This window comes from Conger conger, chromosome 6, assembly GCF_963514075.1.
Source record: "Conger conger chromosome 6, fConCon1.1, whole genome shotgun sequence".
Lineage (NCBI taxonomy): Eukaryota > Metazoa > Chordata > Actinopteri > Anguilliformes > Congridae > Conger > Conger conger.
The window spans coordinates 25,215,108-25,240,883 of NC_083765.1; the positions used below are offsets into that span (position 1 = coordinate 25,215,108).

Consider the following 25,776-nt stretch of genomic DNA (forward strand, 5'->3'; position numbering starts at 1 on the left):
TCTGTTTAACTAATCACTACGAGAGGTCAAAGATTAACTCTCAATGATGGTCTGAGCTGAGGAACTGCTTGGAAGGAGCAGGGGTATTCACTGACCACGTTAAAAAAACCAGGGTCAAAGGTAAATTGTCGGAGAGCCTCAACAGAGCCAGTTAATATTTGAACCTGAGTAGACCCAACGTTGAGGACTCTTCCAGATATAAATAATAAATGTAATAAGTGACTGTGGTAAAGCAGCTACAAGTGAATGTAGCAAAAGGTCAACCTGTGCTTGGTGAGATGACTGGAATAATTTACCCCAAACCCTGAGGATTATGGGTTCAAATCCATTTCTGCATGGATGCCTTAGCAACCTTGAACAAGGTTGACCTTAGTTGTTCCAAGAGTTCAAGCAGTGAAAACCATAGTCACTTGTGATCCAGTTTGACTAGTTTCATGAGCAGGTTTGGCAGAGCACACCTGCCTGACTGCCACTTATCTGAACTGTAGGCTGCTGCTCTTTCCCTCAACACAGAGGAGGGGTTGCTAGTTTACGTCCTTTGCCCCATTTCTGTGACGCAATTCAGCAGCTCTGGGCCGATAGGTAGGCTGCCTACAGTTTTACACACACCAGCCACGCAGTGAGTCAGCACTTTATACTGAGAAACCTGCCACAAGCATTTTAATTGGGCAGAGGGTCACGGTGACACAGCAATGTAGCTTTCTCACACTGGACAAAATAAAAGGAGGATGTAATTCCTGTGTCTTAGAAGTCTCAGCTCACCGTGACATTAGAAGAAGCAGCTTGACCACTGAGAGCTGACGGCTACATGCTAGGCTACTAGCTTCCCTCACACCAGTTTCATTTCCTATGTCACTCGGTTTCATTTCTGCTTGGAGCCGCGATGTGACCCACCACCAAGTCATGTCTGGATGACACCGGCTACGTGAAATCCGCTTTTAGAATGTCCATAGAGACAACGCTGCCCCTGGAGAACTGAGCTCGGTCTGTCAGTTGCTAAAATCTGACAAGTCGGTTTTACAGGGCTCCTTATCGCAAGCACGTATTCAGTGACCTTACACACACTGAACGAAAGGCACAAAATGTTCCCCCCCTCTTTCTCAAACACATGATCAAGGAAGTTGAATGAATGAATTCAGATGGGAAGATCTGACAATGCCAAAATAATGTGTTGGTCATTATATGCATGTTATGAGGAGTTTCAACCCAGAGAGGCTCTCTGAATCATGGTTACTGCACTAAATACTTAGTGTTCATCGAGATAAACAACAGAGCTTCAATGTGCCAGTAAAAGTGGTCATGTGATCACTCTTCATTGATAGATGACACCTAAGGTTGTTATCATCAAAACGATCAATAAAAAAACAGAGAACCTCAAATGAAAGAGTTCAGTTGCACACACATTTCAACATACCATCACATGATTAGTTCCAGAAAGACTGAAATGTCCAGAAAGAGGCAGATTTCTCACAGAAAGAAGCAGGTGCGTTACAACACAACACATCACAATGCAAGGCAACACAATTCAAAGCTCTTTGTAGAGTGTTTATATGCAAACATCCCAGGGGTTTTAAAGAAATAACCAGCTGAAAATCAAAACTGCCAAGAGGCTTCTGACTTTGTCTAAAATTTCAGCTCACCTGTGATAGAACTTAGAGTTGCATTTCTATGCTTAAAGATGTGTTTTTGTGACACTATTGTATAGAAATAAGGCTAGCAGAAGCAAACACAAACTTATAATTCTCTCTAGAATAGATTTTTCCATAAATGCAGTATCTAGAACCTGATAACAGTTGACAGAGTGTGGGATTTTCCCCCGAATGTTAAGGATTTGAAATCATGTAGAAGTCTAGGAAGAAAAATGTAACAGTAATCAAGTTCAGTGATGTGTGAGATTTTTTGGGTAACAATCTTTTAAGAAGTTTGGAGCACAACTCTACAATCAATTTTTACCAATCAATGATCATTATGGAAATGCAGGAAATGGGGAAATGTTCACAATAATGTGAAATGATGAAAACTAATGATCAGAGGAACTGGGAGATAATCAGCTAATTCCCTCAGTGCTGAAACAGAGGCATTGTTGTTTCCTTCAGCTCTGTGCACAGAGCACTGTAGTCTTTTCACGTTTTGGTTTGGCTAATTGTTTGCACTTGATTCCGTCAGCCTGATAAAGATTTTTCTCTGACCAAACACTCCTCCCCACGTACACAATGGTCTCGAGGGGCGTGAAGCTGCAGTGACAGCCACACGCAAACACACTCAGTCCCAAACACACTCAGTCCCAACCCCCGCAGTCCCAACTGTTCACCACTCAGCATATGGAGCAGTGTTTTAACCCTTTAAGGTGTAAGACGCACACAAATCTGACTGGAACGGTCTTAACTGAACACACTAATGGTGATGTAACAGTCATTACGGGTAACTGACAGCAGTGGTGTTCTGCAACACTAATTTAGGACATTGAAAAAAAAAAGAAAATCCGGAGGATTGAACCTCAGAAGGAGGTAACATTGAGCAGAAGTACTTAATCTCTATTGGCCCATTACACACACAATGCCCACGAAGCATAGGATGAATGTTAAAGCATTTAAACTTTGTTTCGATGATTATAGTTATCACTGTAGGCCTTCAGTCATTCATGATTATCTAATACTCAGTATAAGGTCAGGTAACCTCTCCGACCTTGTATGTTGGGTCAGAGAACCCCTCCTCCACTGACCTGAACCTGTTTGGGTCGGGCCTTGACCCATCAGAAACACCAGAAACAGACTACACTAGACTATAATTTCGGTGAACATTGAAGTGCATTATGGAGGAAATCATCACGGATCAAGTGAATTTAGCAAAGCATCCGCTTCAATGAATAACTTTCACTGAGGTACTGGGAGGAGTGACTCATGTTTAATGTCCTTTAACACACGCTGCCATTTTCCATTAATGTTTTACGTAACACAAACAGAGACCTGGTCCCACCCTGACAACAAACACACAGAACATAGTGGCTCAGCTGCCCAACCCGACACCACCCCACAGACCTGTCCGTGGGGCTCAATACCGAAACCCACACATACGCTCTCTCTCACACACACACACACACACACACACACACACACACACACACACACATGTACCTGTCAATACAGCAACAAAACCATGCCTGACTGCCATTAAAGGTTTCAGAAAAGGAAAAGAATGAGGAAACAGAAAATAAATGCATGACTCAATGTTTCAATTAACCTTTCTATTTAAACAAACCTGTAGTCAACAAGAGAGTTAAAACTAAGACCCGAACCTTTCAGAACATTTTTCTTATATAAAAAAATGACAATCAGATGTGTAGTTGAAAACGAACCCCAGGAAAGGCATGTTTTTCTCATGTGAACATGCTAGGTCACACCTACTACAATTTAACGACTGCAATTCCCATGATCCTGTACTGGCAAACAAAGTTGGGAGGCCTTTAGCATTGTACGTTCATTTTCATATGAATAGATAACCCAATTAAAGGATAAATGCCACAGGACAAGCTGCAGGGTGTGACGGTACCTGTGCTTAGGCAAAACAAGACAAAGAAAAATAAGCATTTGAAACACATCTCTGATAAAGTGCGACCACGCTGGCCGGCTGGTTCCTCTGCTTCAGCAGCAGTTTGTCATTGCACAAGCGCTTAATCACCCCACAGCTGCACAGCACAGGATATCCACCACAGCCCGTCAATCTACGCCCACTGGTGTCACACACACAGCCACACTTCCTTTTCCCTGAAATATCCTGCTTATTTCAGTCTTTTCTCTCGTTTTTGGGTCCGGTGTCCGCCAGAGTGATCTCACACTCCTATACCTTTTCCATTGAACAAGTACAGATGCAACAACACTCACTGGGGCACTGGATACCTCCAGTGCGAGATGAATCCCCTCTGTATCTCACAAAAACTCAGTGGGCCATCCACCCACCCTGCACCAGAACATGGTCACCCTCCCCTGTGTGGGTGAACTTCTTAGACCAAATACTGGTTCACACTAGCCAATACCCCCCCCCCCCCCCCCCACAGTGCTGAAGATGCATCCAGGGAACAGAGACCCCCCCCCCTGTTGGCCCTACCTGGCTCCTGGGACCACGAGTGAAGTGGGGGGAGAGGCGCGGGTTTGCTGGGACACACAGGACTGTAGTCACAGGTCTCTCTCCACGGTGCTCTCAGACTGTGTGACCTAGCCGCTCACTTCAGAATGAGCTAAAGGTACAGCCGTGTTTACACAATGCCAAAGGAGGCGGGGCAAGTTCCTGAAGGTAAGAGGTAAGCCCCCCTCCCTCTTATTCTGCTATTCCTCCTCCCCCTCTGATAGGGAAAGAAAGAGCAAAGTTCCTGGGTTGAAGTTGGGTGATGGATACTGTGGTGGGGGCGGGGGCTGAAGTTGTTCATTGATAACAAAGGCATTGGTGACCACCAAAGGCAGTAAGAATTGAGGTACTTCTTTTTGATTCTCACAGCCATGCAAGATAAAAGAGCATTACGCATGGATTGACAAAAGACCTCAGACACAGGTTGACAAAATGCCAAATTGATCGGTCTGAACAAGACTCAAGAAGAAAAAAAATATATTGTGAAACACCCTGGACTGAACACAGCAAGGAGATGACTGCAGATCTCAAAAGATATAAATCCAGTTACCCAACCCTCATGTCAAGCTCAGTACATTATTAATGGGAAAACATATAGCTAATATTTACTTGAACTTATCTTAAGTCTTCTTACTGTACTGGTGACAACTTTGATGAAGAATACAGTAAGACGATTCCTTCTAACAAACCTGTAAAGACAGGCCTATATACAAAATCACTTGGGCCCTGGCTGTTAAAGAGCTTCATACAGAGCACTCACAGAGTTATGATCACCACAGCAACACCAGTGATGGTCACCACAGCAACAATAGCCAACCAAAAATGTTTCACCTGCTGTCACTTCTGCTCCACATTTGATAAACAAAACATGTCCCTTGGATATTATACTGCACTACATATTTCATGTGCTGACAGATTGTGCCATAACACATGGTAAGTCAACACCTCTGTCGAGGAGTACGTCATGTATTTCATCCTCTTGAACCTGTCCAGGAATGTGATGGGTATATTCAAGGTTCAAAACATGTAGAAGATACATGAATGAATTTAAATGATTAAATGATTTTTGTGTTTTTTAGTAAAATAGAAACCATACAATGAAATATTACATTACACTACATTAATGGCATTTGGCAGACGATCTTATCCAGAGCGACGTACAGTTGATTAGACTAAGCAGGAGACAATCCTCCCCTGATGCAATGCAGGGTTAAGGGCCTTGCTCAAGGGATTCGAACCACTGAGCTTGCGGGTCCCAGTCATATACCTTAACCACTACGCTACAGACCGCCCATACTGGCAGCCCAATACTGGCAGCCTCAAAAGGAGCAAAATGCAATAGATACATTATTTAAATATATACATTTATTTGAACATGCTGTGGAAGCAGACAAAAAAATTTCAACAGCATCATGTGCTTTGAAAGAATATTGTGAAATATGTGCAGTAAGTCGGATTGGACAGAACCAAACTGTTTCCTCATTGCAGTCTTATGGATAATCAGCCACTTAACCCAATCCAAGCAGCAGTCCTGAGTCACATGACCCGTATGAAAACAACCGATGATCAGCACCTTTCAGTCAGCAAAAAAGAAGCAAGTGCTCTGGAACACACAGTACTGCAGCTAACAAAATGGCCAAAACCGTGCAGGCCAATGTCTCCTACATACAAATGGGATTTCACAGTAGGATGGTCAGTGTTAATTTAACTCTTAAAGAGTACATACAAGACCTATCTGCGTGGTCTCATATAAACTTCAAAATGGACAAGGAAGTTATGCTATGCAACACCAAGTGCAAATAACCAGGATGACTCCAAGCACCAAAACGGAGTATACAGTCACACTATAGACACCCGGTCAGAGATTAACAGGCATGGTCACTGTGAGACACTTAGCATGCAGGTACATAAACACAAGTCAACATTGTGAAAAAGCAGAGGAGGCCGGGGCCACTGCAGCCTGTGGCAGGGCAGGGGTTCTCAATCTGTCTGAGCCCATGTCCTACTGACTGAGGGGGCACAGGGCAAGGGTTCTCAACCTGTCGGAGCCCATGCCCTACTGACTGAGGGGGCACAGGGCAAGGGTTCTCAACCTGTCGGAGCCCATGCCCTACTGACTGAGGGGGCACAGGGCAGGGGTTCTCAACCTGTCGGAGCCCATGCCCTACTGACTGAGGGGGCACAGGGCAGGGGTTCTCAACCTGTCTGAGCCCATGTCCTACTGACTGAGGGGGCACAGGGCAGGGGTTCTCAACCTGTCGGAGCCCATGTCCTACTGACTGAGGGGGCACAGGGCAAGGGTTCTAACTAATGTGTGACAGGTCTGTTTAATTTGACCGGTGTGAGTATGACACACAGTTATACTATTTTTTTCAGTTAACATCTCTTGGCTGAACTCAAACCCTCCGCTGGCCTGTACTCTGAGAGCCCCTGGCGCAGGTACGTTGACGCTGCCCATTGACAGCCACGAGGGTGAGTCCAGGGAAACAGCGTGTGGGGCAGAGGAAGCAGAACACAACCTGAGCAGACAGAGGAACTTTCATTCACACTGCTGCTAGCGCTGGTAAAAGCGACATAATGCCTTATTCACTGTCAGCTTTTGAAACCACAGAAACACCCAAGAGGAATGTGACATAAACACAGTGATGATCTTACACCACCACTGTCTCTCAGTTAATGTCATGGGCGGCTGCTTCAGGGTTCAGTGTTATTGGCATCGCACGTTATTGAATTTGCCTTTCCACTAGGAATAAGTGTGACATATAATTTCCTTCTGTTTCTGACATCCCTGCTGAGAGTGGGGCAGTGTGAAACATTAACAGGGGTGCAGTTTAATACCACACTGCAGTCAGAGATCTCTGTTTCTCATCAGCCAGGGTCAGGCCCTGTTACCGCTGACCTGGGGACCCCTGTGCGGTTTCTTCAGGTGATAAAGTTCATTTAAAAAAGGTCAGCTGAGAGCGAGATACTGCTAATCCAGACCTCATCTGGAGATTTAAGGGATTACAAAAACCAAGAACATCACATTTATAAGAATTGCTGCATAGATAGATTTGGCTGCATTCAAACACTAAGATAATGTGTTTTGGGGGGGTCCAAGGTTAGACGGGAAGCCCTTGTTAAACATCTCTGTGTCTCATGTTCTTTATCCTGTGGTTGAAAAATACAAATCTTAGCTATTCTTCTTCACAATTTTCACAATTCGTTGAACCACGAATGCAAAAAAAAGTGTGACTCAAAGTTCAATAATAACTGATTTCATAACGCTTTCGTGAAAATGTGTTGTGATAAAATGATCCCCATGGTCACATGATGATCCCACTGTAAAACCAGGGCTTGTCCTTGCCACAGGCGACCACATCACTTGTTGAATGAAGAAAAATAAAATAATGATAATATTGGTATGCTACTGATATGCACCGTAGTACAAGTTCATTTTCAATCAAAGCCACATTTCCACTAACAATTTTCAAGCAGCAGAACAGCAATGCTGCATCTTCATGATAAGAGAAGTATCTAAAGAAGAAGTGAAACGCACAGACAGAGCAAATATCCATTTCCTAACGTATGTCAGCTGTTCTGGGGAACACCAAATTCTCCGCTTTTCCCACAGTCTTGAAGCTGCGGTGGATATCCTCATCTCAACTTTGCTGTTGAGATGGGGTCACCCGGTGACTTTTCAAATGAATTATCAACACAATTCTACTCAATTTGTTGTGTTAGAAAGAAAGGTTAAAGCCCAGCTCAATATAACACCCAAGTTCGGAACAAGTACCTTGCACTGAAGTAGAATGTGTAGCCCAACCCAAGCCCTATAATCCTAAACCAGGAAGTCATTTCTTCTTCACTGTTCATCAGGCTTTTTTTTGGAGGTGAATGCTTTTGTAACATTTGTACTTATTTTTCTTTTCTCGGGGAACATCTCAAGGCTCACTTCACATTCCACAGGCTAAACGGTCGGTGTCTTCCGCTTATCGCACGACGGGCTAGGCCAGTTATTTTCAGCTGATAGTCAAAGCTGCCACGTCTGTTTACTTTTTTTCATTGGGTATTTGGGCTATGCTTCCCACTGTGGCCCCAGTCCCATCCGTACCCAGCCATGCACTGCTGATATACCCCCCCCCCCTTTATTTTTACACTGCACTCTTTGGGTGTGTTCCATTATGAGAAAATGTATCCTCCTTCCCTCCACGCCCACCTCGCCTGCTATCCAGAAGTATGAGTGGAGGAAAGTAGGACACACACCCTTCCTTTATGTTCTCATACTATCCTTTTACTGGAAGTGAAGGTGTGCAGTGAGAGCTCCCTAACCTAACTGGCTCCGTAACGCCTGCCCCCCCCCCCCCTCCTCTCCCCCCTCCCCCTCCTCTCTCCCTCCGTGCTGTTCTGGCCTGGTTCTGTAATGGCGTTCTTCTTCTTTCACTGATACACATACCACAAACTCCTGATAAAGCCCAGCCTAATCACTTATACACACACACACACACACACACACACCTGTACTATCCACCCCACGCAGTCCTGACCTTTTTGAGAAGCTCCACCTGAGCAGAGGACAGTATCAGCTGAATGAAAGAATTCCGCAGGGAGGAGCCTCCAGTAACCTGAACGAAGCCATGTGACTCCTCCTGAACAATCAGGAATGAATAAGACCTCAGAGCTGCAATTCCAGGCTGTGAGCAAGGCAGACACTTAGAATGGGGTTGGACAGCTACTGTTGTCATGTCTTATTTACCAGGGCTGTTCCAATATTTTTGACTAAAAAGTACAGGACTGTCTCTTTAGCATGTAAATATAAATATATAATAATATAAGTATTCCTGCCTCTGACCCATTGCTTGCTGGAAAAGACTGCATGTGAAAGTCAATGCACCTGGAGTAATCACACTCCATTTAGCAGACGCTCTTATCCAGAGCAATTCACAGGAGAAACAAATATGATAAAAAGAACAAAACTATTTCATTACATTATAGGCATTTGGCAGATGCCCTTATCCAGAGTGACGTACAACATGCCCATAACCAGGTTCTAAACAAACTAACACATGTAGACCAAATTCAAAACAAGCCTTAAAAACCAGAAAAGTACCAGAATCTAAATTAGTACAAAAGGGGGGAGTGCTCAAAAGTCTAGTCTGTTTGTTCCACCACCACTCTTTCAGGAGTCACCATGCTAACACACAGCATGCTAACACGCAACATATAACACACAGCATGTAACATACAGCATGCTAACACACAGCATGCTAACACGCAGCATGTAACACACATGCTAACACACAGTATATAACATACAGCATGCTAACACACAGTATATAACACACAGCATGCTAACACACAGCATGTAACACGCGGTGGGCCCTTTGGCATTCCATAGTCTCAAACACATTATTAGAATGTTCTTAGTTTAACATTCTGTTGCCGATGACACACTCAATACTGGTATTTGAAAGCAGTGTAGTTCTAGAACACTGACTTAAACTGGATTAGATGCCTGTAGTATCACTGCACAGATGATTCACACTAAAGACAATAGAAGGAGTGACTGGTGCTAATGGTCATTTATACCAGTGATTGATACTGGTGCTCAGAGGACAGCACTGCTGCACCCCCAGCAATGACTATAAGTAACAGACGGTTTTTGTAACACAGAGAGGCATATGCTGGTATGTTTTGCTCCAGAAAAGGGGCAAGGATCCCTACTGAATGACCCTGTTTGGCATGCATATTTATAACAGACAAGCAAAAGAGCTGGTGAATTTGGCTGCGGGTAGCGGAATTTGAAAGGTGTGGAGCCCAGCATTTTTAGGGCTAGTCACGAAGAGGCCCAATAAACCTGGACTAACTTGCAACCACACTAAAAGCTTGATCTTATACAGCCTCCAAACTGAGTAAAGTCCATTAAAGGTGTGATTTCTGGAGCCGGCGTCTCATTTTATTACGTGATCAACTCTTTATCAGAGTCAGGACGAGGACACAGCAAGTACAGAAATTCCCTGGTTGAACTGGTCACACACGCAGTACCTGCACAAGACCGATGGCTATTACGATAACAATCACAGGCATCCAGGTCCAGCTCACAGATCACCTGCCAGTCAGATGCCGTGGAAGAACTGGAAATTCTGGCTAACTCTCAAACCTCCACTGTTTGCAAGAAAGAAAAAGAAAAGTTAAGCGTTGAGTAAAATCAGCCCCAGCTTGATTACTGAGTAATATTCACGAGGTACAAATCACACTGGATTGTAAAGTAATGTTTCAACATTACTTTTACAGAATAGCTGCCTGAAAAATACCTCTGGCCCAAGACTGCTGTAGCAAACAAAACTTCCCGAATGACCTTGGCTTTCCGTAGATACACGCGGAACAAGGGCATATATTTCAGCCATTCTCCATTTCCTTATCAAGAGAATTCCTCGGCTGATAGCTGATATGGCTATTGTAAGATTTGGATCTAGGTCACAGTAAACCTAGAGCATACTCACTCCCACCCCTTCTTAAAACATTCACTGTGATCACCACACATACAGACTTCTGACTACTGAAGTGGGAAAGGGGCCTACATAAAGCACGTGTACCTGTAATCCTTACACTGTGATGTGATGTGACATACATTCTATAATCATTTTCATATTTGTGCTATGATTTGGTGGTTTCCAGTCCACAACAATAACTAAAAGCAACAGCATCAAGTGTGAAGTCAACTAGACAGGGCCTTTGTCATATTTTATATATGGAATATGAACAGTTATATGAGGCATACTACATACTGTACACTCAGTGAGCACTTTATTAGGTATTTATTAGACTTATCTTTTAGACTTAGTCTAGTCTTCAACTGCTGTAGCCTTTCCATGTGGTTTTTCAATATGTGGTTATTTGTGTTCAGAGATGCTCTTCTGCACACCACTGTTGTAATGCGTGGTTATTTGTGTTACTGTCCCCTTCCTGTCAGCTTTGACCAGTCTGGCCATCCTCCTCTGACGTCTCTCATTAACAAGGTGTTTTTGCCTGCAGAACTGCTGCTCTCTGGAGGTTTTTTTCACTCTGCAAACTCTAGAGACTGTTGTGTGTGAAAATAACAGAAGATCAACAGGTTCTGAGATATTCAATCCACCCTGTCTGGCACCAACAATCATTTCATGGTGAAAGTCACTTAGATCACATTTCCTCCCCATTCTGACATTTGGTCTGAACAACAGCTGAACCTCTTGACCATGTCTGCATGCTTTTATGCATTTAGTTTCTGCCACATGATTGACTGATTGAATATTTGCAGTAACAAGCTGGTGTACAGGTCTACCTAATAAAGTGCTCACTGTGTGTATAGTGATATGTGTAGTATGTCTCATATGTGACATACTAGTTTCATCAAGTTTTAAATGAACCTAAGTGAAAAATCTTTTTATGAGATATTTTGCAAGGATGAGGCAATGATTACTGATATGTGTGTCAGGGGACAAGACAGGATTATTGTAAACATGCCCACCACTTCCCAGCTTCTGTCTGTATTGTGGAGTGATGGTGGGGCCCAAATTGTGACCTCTAGTGATCCTCAATGTCAGTGGATATCCTTTCAAAGCACTTGCTATTTACTGTGGTCCACTGACATGTGACCAGACCAACATTATATATTTTCCGGCCTGCTGCTTGTCAAAAAATGGACTGAAGAGGATTAAGGTTTTTTTTTGTCTTCACTGGAAAAGAATGTATACAACGCACGTCGAGCCTTATGTAGGGTCAATCTTCAACCCCAGCTCCATGGGGGTCAAAGGTCAGACAACTCCAGACAGGAACCTTGGAGGAAACTGTGAGGATGGCAGAAGCCCCGCTGCTTAGGCGTCTCTTATTGTCAGCCCACAACGTGTCAGACACAGGATTACGGCCAATATGCAATGGTGATCTCCAGGTGAGGTGCAGAATACTAAATTAGATTCAAAATCACAAAAAATATGCGGAAAATGATTTTGGTAAATCCCATACTAGCTATCTTATATATATTCAGTCAGTGACAAATTAATTTGGAAGCCAATCCCCCGAAAGGACACAGGATGCTTATTTTATAAAACATATGAAACACGCTCTTGAAATATGCTCATGTGACCGCAGGAGCCTGTACCCTCACTCTCATTCCTCTGACACAAAGCAGCCTGTTCCTTGGCTGTGCCTCCTGTGAATTCCTCCATGTATTAGACACAGCAGAGAAGTGTGACAGGGATGAAAAGATTAGTTCGGATGCTTAACTCTTTCACAACGTGGGGAAATTACGAGGTGGATGGGGCCAGCGTAGTGAGAAGGTTTCACTCTCCATCTCTCATTCACAGGGCCAGTTTCAATTTCAATTTCTGTCCCCAGTTCTGCCAAATCTGCAACAAAACAACTTCTCTGGACGTAAAAGTGTTGCAGTGCTCAAAATCAAAATGTCTGAACCTGTGACCTTCAGGCAAAGGAACACAGTATCCATTAGTTATGCTCGGTTATCAAGCCAGAGCATTTTACACAACCCACCATCGTTTCCCCTTTGTCCTGGAATTGGCTACTGCTGGTCAGCTGATCTTGAGACTGTGCTCTGATTCACCCCCTTCTCCCCCCCCCCACGATCATGTGATCACAAACACTGGCTCTTCACCAGCCAATGGGAGCATTAGTTCGTCAGGTATTTAGCCACTTAATATCAGTTCAAGGTCAAGGAGAGGTAAAGAGAGGGAACAAACAAGGTGGAGAGGATACATTATGTTACTGGGGGAGATACTGCGGCCAGATAACTCTCAAGTTGCGGCTGAAGTCGTATAGCGCTCGACAGAAGAATGTAGCAGTCAGTGGTGACGTAGGGTAAAAGCCGGTTCACTCGGGCATGGGGGAAAATGCTTCCATACAGGTTTTACGGGAACAGTCGCTGGGAGGGGAACCTTGTGATCTGTCCCAACCTGACGTCTGTGTGGCATGTACGCTCACCGGGAATGAACACTGCACTCTGTTTGTTTAAGCCGGCATTGTCATATAACTGCTTTGTGGCTGTTTACAATGCCTGGCCTGGCTTGAGTGACTGATACATTGATATCGCAGTCTCATCTGCCCATAGGACGAATGGGCAGAAAACCCAGGCCAAACCTCATCTGGAAGAAAATCCAGGAAAAATGTCAGAAAGAGATACCACACAGCCTGTTCAGAAAGAGATACCACACAGCCTGTTCAGAAAGAGATACCACACAGGCTCTTCAGAAAGAGATACAAACAGTCCATTCTAAGCGCTCCAGAAACACACCTTACACAACCTATAAACCTAGAAACACTGGAAGGAAAAAAAAGGATTGGTCCCTGCTAGCATAATGCTGAGTAAATCTACCTGCTTAATCCCACCCCTTTACACAATAACCCTCAATGCTTCCAGTGTTAGGCTGGAATTCTGGTGCGTGTGCATGTGTGTATGTGTGTGTTGCTCTGATTGCTCAAAAAGCTATTTATATTAACTGGAGTGCAACGACTGTCCTCTGTGCACAACGTTTGATCATTTTAATATTTTTCTTTCTAAATGTATTTCTTTTCAGTTTTAATAATCTCAATTCAGATTAATAATATCATTGATCATTTCAGATTAATAATACAATTTCACAACAACAATGAAAAAATGCACCTGTTGGATGAGACAATACAGGAACTCTGAAGGTGACGTCAAAATACACTAGTGTTTATGGAATTAAAAATTTCAGTTTATTTTCAGTCATAATAAACCAATAATACTTAATCTACTTCCAATTCTATACCCTGTTCGTTTGACCTTCCGGGTTTTGAGTTCGAGCCTCCTCTTCCCCTCTGCGATAAGGCACGCGGGTCTTCCTCTGGATATGTTTGCTAGATGGACTGTGAAACAGCCCCCCTGTGCAGCCTCAGCCCAGACAAGGCCCCCATTGTATGCAGGTATGCAGGGAGGCAGGCAGCGGGAAGGAGAAAAGCTCAGCTGGGGCTCTCTCCAGGATGCCCGCCGGCCTGCTGGGCACCTGGTGTCTCATTTCACCCTGTCTCACCCGCTCTGCCACACACTGCCGCCTGCCTTCACTGCAGGCCGGGCCGTCCACAGGGCTGATGGGATGGATGCGGGCACCTGTAGGTGGTCCTGTGTGGGACTCCTGGAAGTCTCCGTGGGACAGTAAGCTTTCCTATGGACTCAGCTGGTCGTCCAAAAATAAGCCTCTCTTAATGAAACTAAAATAGTAAAAAGCTGCTTTGTAAGGAGAGGTTGTACTGCCGCATTGCATTCTTTATAAAGCACAAGCCTTTGTTAACTCCCCACCCTCCTTTTGGTTAAACGTGAAGGTAAATAGCAGCCATTTTCTGCCATATGTGGGAGTGTAGTGTATGTAGCAGGGAGATGTGTTCCAGGAGAATGGGATATTGGAACAGGACTGGTGCTGTATACAATGTAAGCCATAATAAAACAGGACAGCTCCCTGTCTTTTTTTAATTATGCACAATGCAGGTCTCGGAGCTTTGTTCACACAGACTACTCGGTGTACTGACACATGCAGCCCACACTGCAGAATCTCTACACACACACACCTGCAAACACACACACACACACACACGTACATACACTCAGTGAGCAATATATTAGGTAGACCATGCATAAAAGCATGCAGACGTGGTCAAGAGGTTCAGCTGTTAGGGTTAGACCAAATGTCAGAATGGGCAAGAAATGACTCTGAATGTGAAATGATTGTTGGTGCCAGACAGGGTGGTTTAAATATCTCAGAAACTGCTGATATGATATCCTGGGATTTTCACACACAACAGTCTCTAGAGTTTGCAGTGAAAAACCAAAAAAAAGGGCCAGACTAGTCGAAGCTGACAGAAAGGTGACAGTAATGCACACATTACAACAGTGGTATTCAGAAGAGCATCTCTGAACACACAACGCCTCAAACCTCTACGTAGATAGGCTACAGCAGCAGAAGACAAAGTCTATAAGTCTAATAAATACCAAATAAAATTATCACTGAGTGTACATACACACACAGGCACATATACACACAAAAATGGACACACACACACACACACACACACACACGCACACACACACGCAAGATAGCATACAGCTGAAGCGGAAATGGATTCTAAACCCAAAGTCCACAGGTGCATTGACGGCCATTAACAGATCTGCTTTTTTAAAAACAATTCTATAAAATCACTACAGCATCAGCTGACCACCCACCAAGCACTCCTTCACGTCCCACAAACTGACTAAGCTTTGACCTTTTGGGTATAATTGTACTCTCAATTCATAATTTGATTAGTGGGTGCCTTTGTCTGGGACAACTGACACTTTTAGAGTGTACTGTATGTGTCATGCATTGGTTCAGCTGGAAAGCTACAGGAGGCCTTTAACCTACAGCCAAGCAGAGCCACTGTGTACTGACAGGTCATAGCCATCTCCTCTATGGTCATCTTTGAGAATTTGCCAGGAAGTGTGAGAAAGTGTGCGGAACGCTGATGAAATAAGCATGGTGTGAGATCCTGTTGACGAGGCAGGGCCGAGTCTACAGCAGTCGTGCCCAAACACTTCCTGCAGGGAATGCTGGGTCCAATCTCAGCGTCGGTCCTGCCTCCAGATGCTCGCTGACTCACCACAGCAGTTTCCATGGTGGTAAGCAAGCCGTTGTACTAGAGAGAGACCGGGAAGTTCCTGGAACTCTTAACGCATCTCTTGGGAAGCTAATTCATTTTGACGAGCCGCAAACAGCCTGTACTTCTCATACCGGTTTATGCTGTTGCACTCAGGTTACCAGGTGTGATCAGTTATGGATTGAGTTGCAGGTGGAGTCCACCCAACTTTCACCATGCCCAACTTCAAATGGGGGCGCATTAGAGAAGCAACAGCCACCGCTGCTGACTACAGCAAACAGCTGGAAAACAGAGATGGCAGGGAAAAGTAGGAAGGAAATGACAGGAAAAAAAACACTTGAAAGAAAAGAATAAAACAATGGAAAGAAAAGAAAAAGCTATGTTGTTCACTGTGGTGATTTGAGAATGCCATGGCCTCCAAAGCGCCTGGTCAGTGATGATTTGATGTGATGCTTTCCGATGCCAAGGATTACCCCGTTGGGACTTAATGCAGAAAAGGAACAGAGAAAAAACGAATGCCTTAGCTTTCCAAACCTGTGTGGTGTTGTGCTAGCTGTTCTCTAACTGTGGATGATAGAAAAGTGTGCTAAGCAGGTCTTTCACCAGATTAGACTATGGCTGGAGCCAGTCTGGTTCAGCTCTACAGTGGGAAAGGGCTATAATGAGCCAGCCTGGTTCAGCTCTACAGTAGGAAAGGGCTATAATGAGCCAGCCTGGTTCAGCTCTACAGTGGGAAAGGGCTATAATGAGCCCGCCTGGTTTAGCTCGACAGTGTCAAAGGAGTGTGATGAGCCCGCCTGGTTCAGCTCTCGTGTGAAAGGTCTATAATGAGCCAGCCTGGTTCAGCTCTACAGTGGGAAAGGGTTATAATGAGCCAGCCTGGTTCAGCTCTACAGTGGGAAAGGGCTATAATGAGCCTGCCTGGTTCAGCTCTACAGTGGGAAAGGGCTATAATGAGCCAGCCTGGTTCAGCTCTACAGTGGGAAAGGGCTATAATGAGCCAGCCTGGTTCAGCTCTACAGTGGGAAAGGGCTATAATGAGCCAGCCTGGTTCAGCTCTACAGTGGGAAAGGGCTATAATGAGCCAGCCTGGTTCAGCTCTACAGTGAGAAAGGGCTATAATGAGCCAGCCTGGTTCAGCTCTACAGTGGGAAAGCGCTATAATGAGCCAGCCTGGTTCAGCTCTACAGTGGGAAAGGGCTATAATGAGCCAGCCTGGTTCAGCTCTACAGTGGGAAAGGGCTATAATGAGCCAGCCTGGTTCAGCTCTACAGTGGGAAAGTGCTATAATGAGCCAGTCTGTTTACAGCTCTACAGAGGCAACTGCTGTAATGCAAGCCACATTATGTTTTGAATGGGATGTGGTTCAGTGAGATTAGGTTCTCTGTTAAACAGTTAATCAGTAAACACAGTGCACACATGCTCAATTAGTCTAATTCAGCCTATTGATTGGTAAAACTAAAGTAATCAATGACTTGATTAGAACACAACAGAACAATGCAGATGTTGTCACCACTCATTTTTTAATCATTCAGCCTATTCACCTGCCATGTCCAAAATACCATACAACTGAAACAAATCCCAACACTCCGCCCTACATCTCTCTCTCCCTCTCTCTATTGCTCTCTCTCACATTTTCTTTAAAGTGCTTTTTAACTCCCACTTTCAAAACCAAGGCAACTGTTGACAACGCCCATCTCTCTTTCCCTTCCCACTGTACTCCACGGATTTGGGAGAACGTTGTGCCGGAACATGCCAGGACAAGCACACGCCCCTCCACCAATGTCTCAACAAAGATACCAAAAACAAGAGTGTTTCTCACACCTCATCTTCTCTGATGGCTGCAAAAATCTCACCCTGATCTTCCATCTTTTATTGCTACACGACATTTCATTGCTCACTGAAAGCACTTGGTTACATTCAAGTCACCTGGTGTCATCTAAATTCACTGCAAGTTAAAACAAGAACCAGCAGACTGTGACTTTCCAGGACCAGTTTGGGACCCCTGACATGATTTATAAAAATAGCCCCTGGATATCACATGAACCCTTCCATAGAATAGAGCAGTGAATAGATAGCTCTTCCGTAACAAAGAGCTTAGCTTTAAAGCACTCCTACTCCTTTAGCCTGACCAGGCTGACCAAACAACTGCAGCCTGACAAATACACGATAATGTGATAAATGCATAAGCACACAATAACGTAAGAGAAACAGCTTAAAAGTTTCTGATGTACAGTGAACACCAACTTACAGTACTATGTGGGAAAAACTGCAGTCACCTATAGCATTTACTTAGAGTGAGTGCTGTAGATTCACAGGAAGAGGTTGATTTGGGGCACAGCATGTCCTCAAACCCAGATTTAAAAGGCCTCTGGAATCTGACACTATTATTCCAAGCACTGATAAAGATCTATTAGTCACAGACTGGTAAGCTATCAATCTCCCACTATCCAATCAATCTGTGTCTTTCCTGACAGACAAGATGTTTCACTGTTACAAAACAGGGGCTCACAGAATATGAGAGGAAGATGTTTTTTAAGAGAAGCACAGTTTATCAGTGACTAGGTCTTTCTCCTATACTTATGCTGAGTGGACTTTCTTATGATGACAGCATGTGACAGCTGTTGTGAGTATTGCGGTTGAATTCAGTGGCAAAACAAGTATCGTAAAATGTCAGCAGTGAAATGAAATACCATGAATCATCTCCATACATTTCAACCTAATGATACAGAAGGAGTCTGTCAAACCAGATTTCTCAATTGCAGAAACTCTCAATGTGGAGTATAACCACAACCCAGATCCTGCTTCTCCCCAGACTCAACGTTCTCTGTTCCCCTTGAGTGTAGAAGAAAGAGGCAGCTGCAACGATTGCCAGTTAAAGACGAGCTGTTTTGAACTATCCGATCCCCATCTTCCTGTTCCTCTGGTTTCTTCTGTTAGCTGTTTAAACACTTCCTCAATATGCTCACTCAACAGAACGCCCGTCAGAGCTCCCCCCTCCCACCCCCACCCGAAGCCTCTGTGATATTTACAGTAATTTCATTTTAAATATTTCCAACTGCCAGCACTTCCCTGAACATGTGTGGGAAGTCCAGGCAGGTGGAACACGGCACCTGCTAGCCTCCAGCCTGGAGCAGAACATTCCAGCACCCTGGAATGGAGGAACTCCTCAGTACAGGTGTGCCAGAGTTCACCTGTCACACTCTCATACGCTGCTCTCAAACTGAAAAAACACCCTGAGCCAGTTGGTTTTCGTTTGCCGTGACATGAAAGTTCACAGAACCGTCTCTGAACTTGACAAATAAGGGACTGTAAAACAATTTAAAGAGCACCATTGTCTGTCAGTGTGCGGCTCGAAGGGCAGACACTTGTCCCTGTCTAATAACACAAAATCACTTTGTCTCATTCGCCCTGTTTCTTGACACATTTGGAGTTCACAGAATGAGGATGTTTCATTTTAGAATTCAGCTCACAGATGACCAGCACTCTTCTTGAGTCATTGGGGGCAAAAATGATTCGGTTGGAACTGCATGTAGGCAGGAGGGTGAGTTTGGCTGGTGTTCTGTGACCCCACTCCTGCGCTAGACCCGTAGATCAACCGCCCCAAGAGCCTTGGAAGGAGAAGTGAGAAGAAGTTGATCGGCTTACCTGTACCTGTCGAGTTTCCGCTGAATTCGGGGCCGGTCTGTGAGAACTGCGTCACCATTCAAAGAGAGATGTCGGTGGAGTGGGATTCAGCCAGGAGCATCTTTTCACTCGCACTCTTTCGTCCGGGTGTCCGGTGACTCCCTGGAACCCCCAGCCACTGCGAGACTTCAGTCTCTCCTCTATCCTTTTTTTTTGCCCTTCTGCTGTCCGCCGGTTCCCTGCGCTGCCGTTCCTGTTTTCCGGGAGTCAGGGGGAACGGAGCACTCCGGTGAGGTCTTGGGGGGAGAGTGAGTAATTAGTGCAGGCTGGAGCAAAATACCTGCCTCTCACTGCCATAAGCCCCACATTCCTCTGTGCAGAGGAGGGGAAAACCAGCAACAAAAACCTGAAGAAAACTAGCAGAAACACACACCCACCCACTCAATCACACACTCACTCACTCACAGAGACACACACTCACCAGCACACACACAAATGCATACATACAAAAAAAAAAAAAAAACACAAAGTAGGTTTGCGCAATTATCCTGAGTTCCACAAGTGAACTGAGCATCAATAACAACAACAAAAAACAAGTGAAAAGACACGATAATTACGTACAAAAAAGTAAAAGTATGACGGAAGACAAGGTCGTCAGAAAGACGGCAGCAGAGCCAGGAAGGCAGGGTTGTGTGCAGCCACCTTTGCGCAGTGGGAAGTGTTTAGTCTCTCCTCTCCTTCTCCTCCGCACACAGTGGCTGGGCTTCAGCTCTTTGTGTAATGCCTGCCTCCAAACTCACCAAACCAGAATTGGTCTCCCAGTAGCGTCTGAATGGAAACGCAATCCACCCATCTGATCAGCATAGGCTGGCTCTGGCCCAGGCCACATTCCACTTGTTTCAAGCTTTGTTTTTTTTTTTTGTTTTTTTTTACACCTTTTTTTTTGTAAATCAAAATAAAAGTGCATGACACTATTTTAAAATGATATTTTATTGATATTTTTATCTTTTGCTGACTAGTTTTTATTTATCTTTTGTGGGAGTTCAAATGGAGGCAAGAAGACGGAGATCCTGGGTATTATATTAAAACAAAGATTATGGCTTAGTTGTTGGTAATATCTCTGTTTTTATTCTGATGGGCTGGAATAATGTCACACCATTGATTAAGAATGCCAGAAGCTCCGTGAATCTGGAAGGGTGCCTTTTTACTAATTTATTAATAATACAATAAAATAAAGATAAGTAAAACTGCATCAACCCCACCCACCCATACATTTAAAGGCCATCTGCCTGCCACTGAGTCACATTTACTTTAAAACTATTTATTTCCAATCAAAGTGTAAGAAATATTCCAACATATCACTGCAAGCTTTATCTATCAAAATGATCAATTACACAAAGGCCCTTGGATTAAGTCAATTATCAGCGGTGTAAACCCTAAACCACCTCCTATAGTTAAGAACAGCTCTGTTTTTCCCTAACTCTCTGTTACTCTCTCTCTCCTTTCATCTTTGTTTCAGCATTCCAGATTCTACGTTACCCAAGTTCAGTTGGGCTTACATTGAATTTCACCTTTTCTCCTCAACCTCACAAGTGTTTCTCATATTACAGGGTGTAAAAAAAGATTGTTAGCCCATCATCTCCCAGCGCTCTCTTACCTGAGGGGTGTGTTGAAGCAGGTGCTGGGAGAGTGGACGTGAGGATCGCTTAGCAACACCTGCGATCTGTGATCCCCTTACTGCTCCAGGTCTGATGATGTCACAGTGGCTTGGGCCCCGCCTGCTTCCCAGGAACTGTTGAGATGGCCGCAGTGGATGAGTTACGCTGCCGATACAAGCACTTAAGGAAGGAAAAGAAATGCCTTCTAAAGGAGAAGTAAACTGATTTCTGTTTCTGTTTCTAGTGACTGGTCACACTCGTACACAAAGACACACACCGACACAGACGTACTCATTTAGTATCATGCACCTCTGACATGTCTCGCCAGGCTAAACTAAGACTAAAAGCCAGAACTGCAGTGAATTACCAAAACTCCTTCTGAAGTGCTGAAAGTGGTCATAGACAATGCTCCCCCCCCCCCCCCCCCGTCAAGCTTACTTCAGCTCTTCTAACTTGAGGGAAAAGTTGGAACAGGAAGCTGGGTTTGAATCAGAGTAGTCTAAAATAAAACAGTTTCCAACCCCCCAAAGTTAGCCCTTAAATTAACAGCACAATATGCCGTATATCTGAGTAACATACACTCAGTGTATGTTACTCAGACATAGTGAGCACTTTATTAGGTATTTATTGACTTATTTTTTAGACTTATTAAGTCTTCTGCTGCTGTAGCCAATCCACTTACAGGTTTGACGCATTGTGTGTTCAAAGATGCTTGTTGTAAGATATTGTTGATAATGCATAGTTATCTGCGTTACTGTTACCTTCCTGGCAGCAACTAAATGCATAACAGCATGCAGACATGGTCAAGAGGTCCAGCTGTTGTTCAGACCAAATGTCAAAATGGGGAGAAAATGTGATCTAAGTGACTTTGACCGTGGAATGATTGTTGGTGCCAGAGGTGGATTGAGTATCTCAGAGACTGCTGATGTAATTTTGTAATTTTCACACACAGCAGTCTAGTTTGCAGAGAATGGTGCGAAAAACTAAAAAAATCCAGTGAGCAGCAGTTCAGTGGACAAAAATATGTTGTTAATGAGAGAGGTCAGAGATGGGCCAAACTGGTCAAACCACACATTACAACAGTGGTATGCAGAAGAGCATCTCTGAAAACACAACGCATCAAACCTCTTAAGTGGATAGGCTACAGAAGTAAAAGACCAATACGACAAAAAAATTTGTCTAATAAATACCTAATAAAGTGCTCACAGAGTGAGAGAGAGAGAGAGAGAGAGAGAGAGAGAGAGAGTTTAAGACACATAGAGTGATAATCAGAGGGAGGGAGAGAAAGAGGTAACAAAGCTTTTAGCAGGTAACAAAAGATGACCAAAACAATGCCTTTCATCCCTCACCTTCTATGAAAGAACAGAAATGAGAGAAGCTAGACAGACTGGAATGGGAGCAATTCACAATCCTCAGGTGGGCCTGTGAGAGCTACCTGCTTCAAGTTATTTTAACTACATGCTTAGATTTTTACCCTAGATTTGTGAAGCAGCAAGAGCATTTTAAAGTTATCCTTGATAACAAAGAGCATATACACTCAGTGAGCATTCTATTGGGCATTTATTATTTTAAAAAATGTATACTTATTGGTCTAGCTTATCTACTTAAGAGGTTTGACACATTGTGTGTTCAGAGATGCTCTTCTGCATACCACTGTTGTAATGTGTGGTCATTTGTGTTACAGTCACTTTCCTGTCAGCTTCGACCAGAGTGGCCCTTCTCCTCTGACCTCTCTCATTAACAAGGCGTTTTTTGCCCCAAGAACTCCTGCTCACTGGATGTTTTGTTTTTCACATCATTCTCTGCAAACTCGAGAGATTGTTGAGCGTGAAAATCAAAGATGATCAGCAGTTTCTGAGATACTCAAACCACCATGTCTGGCACCAACAACATCATTCCATGGTCAAATGGTCAAAGTAACTTCGATCACATTTCTTCCCCATTCGGACATTTGGTCTGACAAACAGCTGAACCTCTTGACCATGTCTACATGATTTTATGCATTTAGTTGCTGCCACATTATTTTGGCTAATTAAATATCTGCATTCACAAGCTGGTGTTTAAATGTGTAAAAATGTGTAAAAATGGCTATAAAATTTTTTGTTTTTTTAATTAAAAATTAAAAAAAAAATTTAATTTTTAAAATTCTAACTCAGTGTTCGAGAACTTCATTGCTTTCAATTATCCGCAGTGATTGTGACATCAGCATTAGAATGTTCAGTTCAGAACACTCTAATCACATATTTGCAACCATATACCTTAAAGCGTTAAGCACACACAACGGCAGACTGTTTTTTGTTGTTTATCCCAAGACTGTAAATGAGGCCCAGAATGTTCTCTTGGGCCCATTAATGCTGGTCTGTGGGCAATCTAATATTACGAAAGGCCGTTTCCATCACACAGGACTGTGGGGGGCAGGGGGCAAGGGGGGGACGGGCGGAGAGGGAGGGGTGCGAGATTAATGAGCACGTTCTTTGCAGGCCTTTTGTTCCCTTGCATCCCGGTGGATTTGCGGGATCTCGCTGTTAGAATGTTAATCTGTCTAAAGCCATTGAACTCAAGTAGAGATTAAAGCCAATCAGCTGGGCTTTGAGGTCACAAGGAAAACACAGCTTTAAAAAATAAAAAAATCTGTCCACACCCCCCTGCCCACCCCACCCCACCCCACCCACCCCATCCCGGACCCCAAGTTCCTGCTGCCCTCAGGACAGAAAGTCCTGCTCTCGGCAATACAGGGTGTGTCCCTCGACAAAACAACACATCACCCAAAAACCCTGAGAACACAGGCCAGCATTTCAGCTCACCTTTCATCACAAGAAAAAATAAAGGTTGGTATAGAGTGGACCCTTCTCCATCAAAATAAATTGTTGTTAAAGACAAAATGTGGATCCATAAATAACATAAATAAGAAACCATGTTTCAGGGTATGTCAACACAGCAGTGCAGGAAGACCAACCTCCACAAATCTATTTACAACCAATAATACAGTTTTGTGCCAGATCAGATCAGGATTGACGGTCATTGACTCTCATCATCATGTTGACAAATACCAATAACAGGCTCCAAAGGATCTGTTTGTTTAATCATGACCAGACATGCTTTCTTATACCTGCACCAATAAAGTGATTTATACACCTGACTCTTCAGAAGCAGCTGAGGCGCCAACTGTCCAATTACATTTGGTCCCCTAAAATGGGGGGGGGGGGGGACTGTGCATAAAAAGAGACGCGGTCTCTACACGCATCACCAAATATGGATGTAAACACCCTCAAATTATAAGGGGCAGTCTACAATTAACTTCACATTCATTGTTTCGTTTCAAATCCAAATCCTAAAGAACAGATCCTACTGTCCAACTGTCTAAATACATACAGACTGCACAGTATATACAGAAATAGTCTATCATTTTTTTTTATTTCATCCCCAAGTAATAGTCATTTTGTCCTTGAAAGCATATCACTCCAGCCAACCCACTTAGTACAATGTGAGTTTCTCACATGTCCCTGAGGTAACTGCGACTTTGGACTGTGACCATAAAAAAACAAGGTTACAAGTGAGTCTGGAAAAAAGAGTTATGCACCTTGGTATTAATGATAGAATTAATGTTTACACTCAGTGAACACTTTATTAGGTAGACCTGTACACCAGCTTGTTAATACATATATGTAATACTAAATATTTAACTAAATGCATACAAGCATGCAGACATGGTCAAGAGGTTCAGCAGTTTTTCAGACCAAATGTCAGAATGGGGAAGAAATGTGACTTTGACTGTGGAATGATTGTTGGTGCCATACAGAGTGGTTTGAGCATCTCAGAAACTGCTGATCTCTTGGGATAGAGTTCGCAGAAAAAGGTGCGAAAAACAAAAAAACAGCAGTTCTGTGGGCAGAAATGCTTTGTTAATGAGAAAGGTCAGAGGAAAAGGTCAGACTAAGTCAAATAAGTCAAATAAATACCTAATAAGGTGCTCACTGTGTGCATATTATATACTCTCAGAAATAAAGGTACAAAAATTTGTCTCTGGGGTGGTAAAACAAATTGTAGCCCTTGCCATTAGATTAATGATTCATTTGCACCTTTTTTGTTTTATATATGTATATGTTATTCGCAATTTTTAGCTTTTTATGGACACTCGATTCTGGGGAAGACACTGAGAGGCTGATGTTACAAACCTTTTAGCAAATATAAAACAACACAAATAGCGAATGATTGGTGCAAAACGAATACCATCATTGGTCAAGTTAGTGGTCTTGTGTGAGGTAAAAGGTTTTACATGTGCCAAAGGTCTTCATAAAGCAGGCCCTGAATGCTGAAGGCACAGGGAAAGACGTGGTGGGGAGGGGGGTAAAAACGAGACGGGCGCGTGGCGTCCCCCAGGGTCCCGGCTCGCTGTCAGACGGAACAATGGCGGGCCTTGCTCAGCAGCTTCCTGTAAAGATTAGAACTTTATTGCAAAAATTCCAGGTCGGCTTATGGCCCAGCAAGCCAGGCGCTCCATCAGCCGTCTCGTATACAAAACCATTATTGTACAGTCACACGGCAACGAGAAACCGCCAAGCTCCCGCAGAGGGCAAGCGTGCTCTCCCAGTCACACCATTCTACAGCCTTCATTAAAAAATGGCCACCAATCATTTCTCATGATTCAGTCAGTATAACTTCTCTCTTTTTGGGAGGGGAAGAACATGGCATAGCGGGTGGTACACTTGGTCTTCATTTGTTTACACCACATAAAATAAATCTTTCGGCACAT

The 25,776-nt window shown here is 43.8% G+C and overlaps 1 protein-coding gene across 5 annotated transcripts in view; it reads right to left on the reverse strand.

The window, feature by feature from the left end:
* LOC133131379 (RNA-binding protein 47-like) overlaps nucleotides 1-21,175 on the reverse strand; it is a 36,449-nt gene extending 15,274 nt beyond the window's left edge. Inside the window, exons 1-3 of one of the 5 annotated variants that reach the window (XM_061246707.1) lie at nucleotides 21,023-21,175; nucleotides 19,987-20,193; nucleotides 19,393-19,661 (exon numbers count right to left, since the gene is read on the reverse strand). The gene's annotated coding sequence lies outside the window, so the exon portion shown is untranslated. Of the gene's footprint in view, nucleotides 1-19,386; nucleotides 19,662-19,986; nucleotides 20,194-21,022 lie in introns of all 5 variants that reach the window. The other 4 variants (XM_061246708.1, XM_061246705.1, XM_061246703.1 and 1 more) reach the window with 4 other exon arrangements.
* Nucleotides 21,176-25,776: the final 4,601 nt, after the last annotated feature.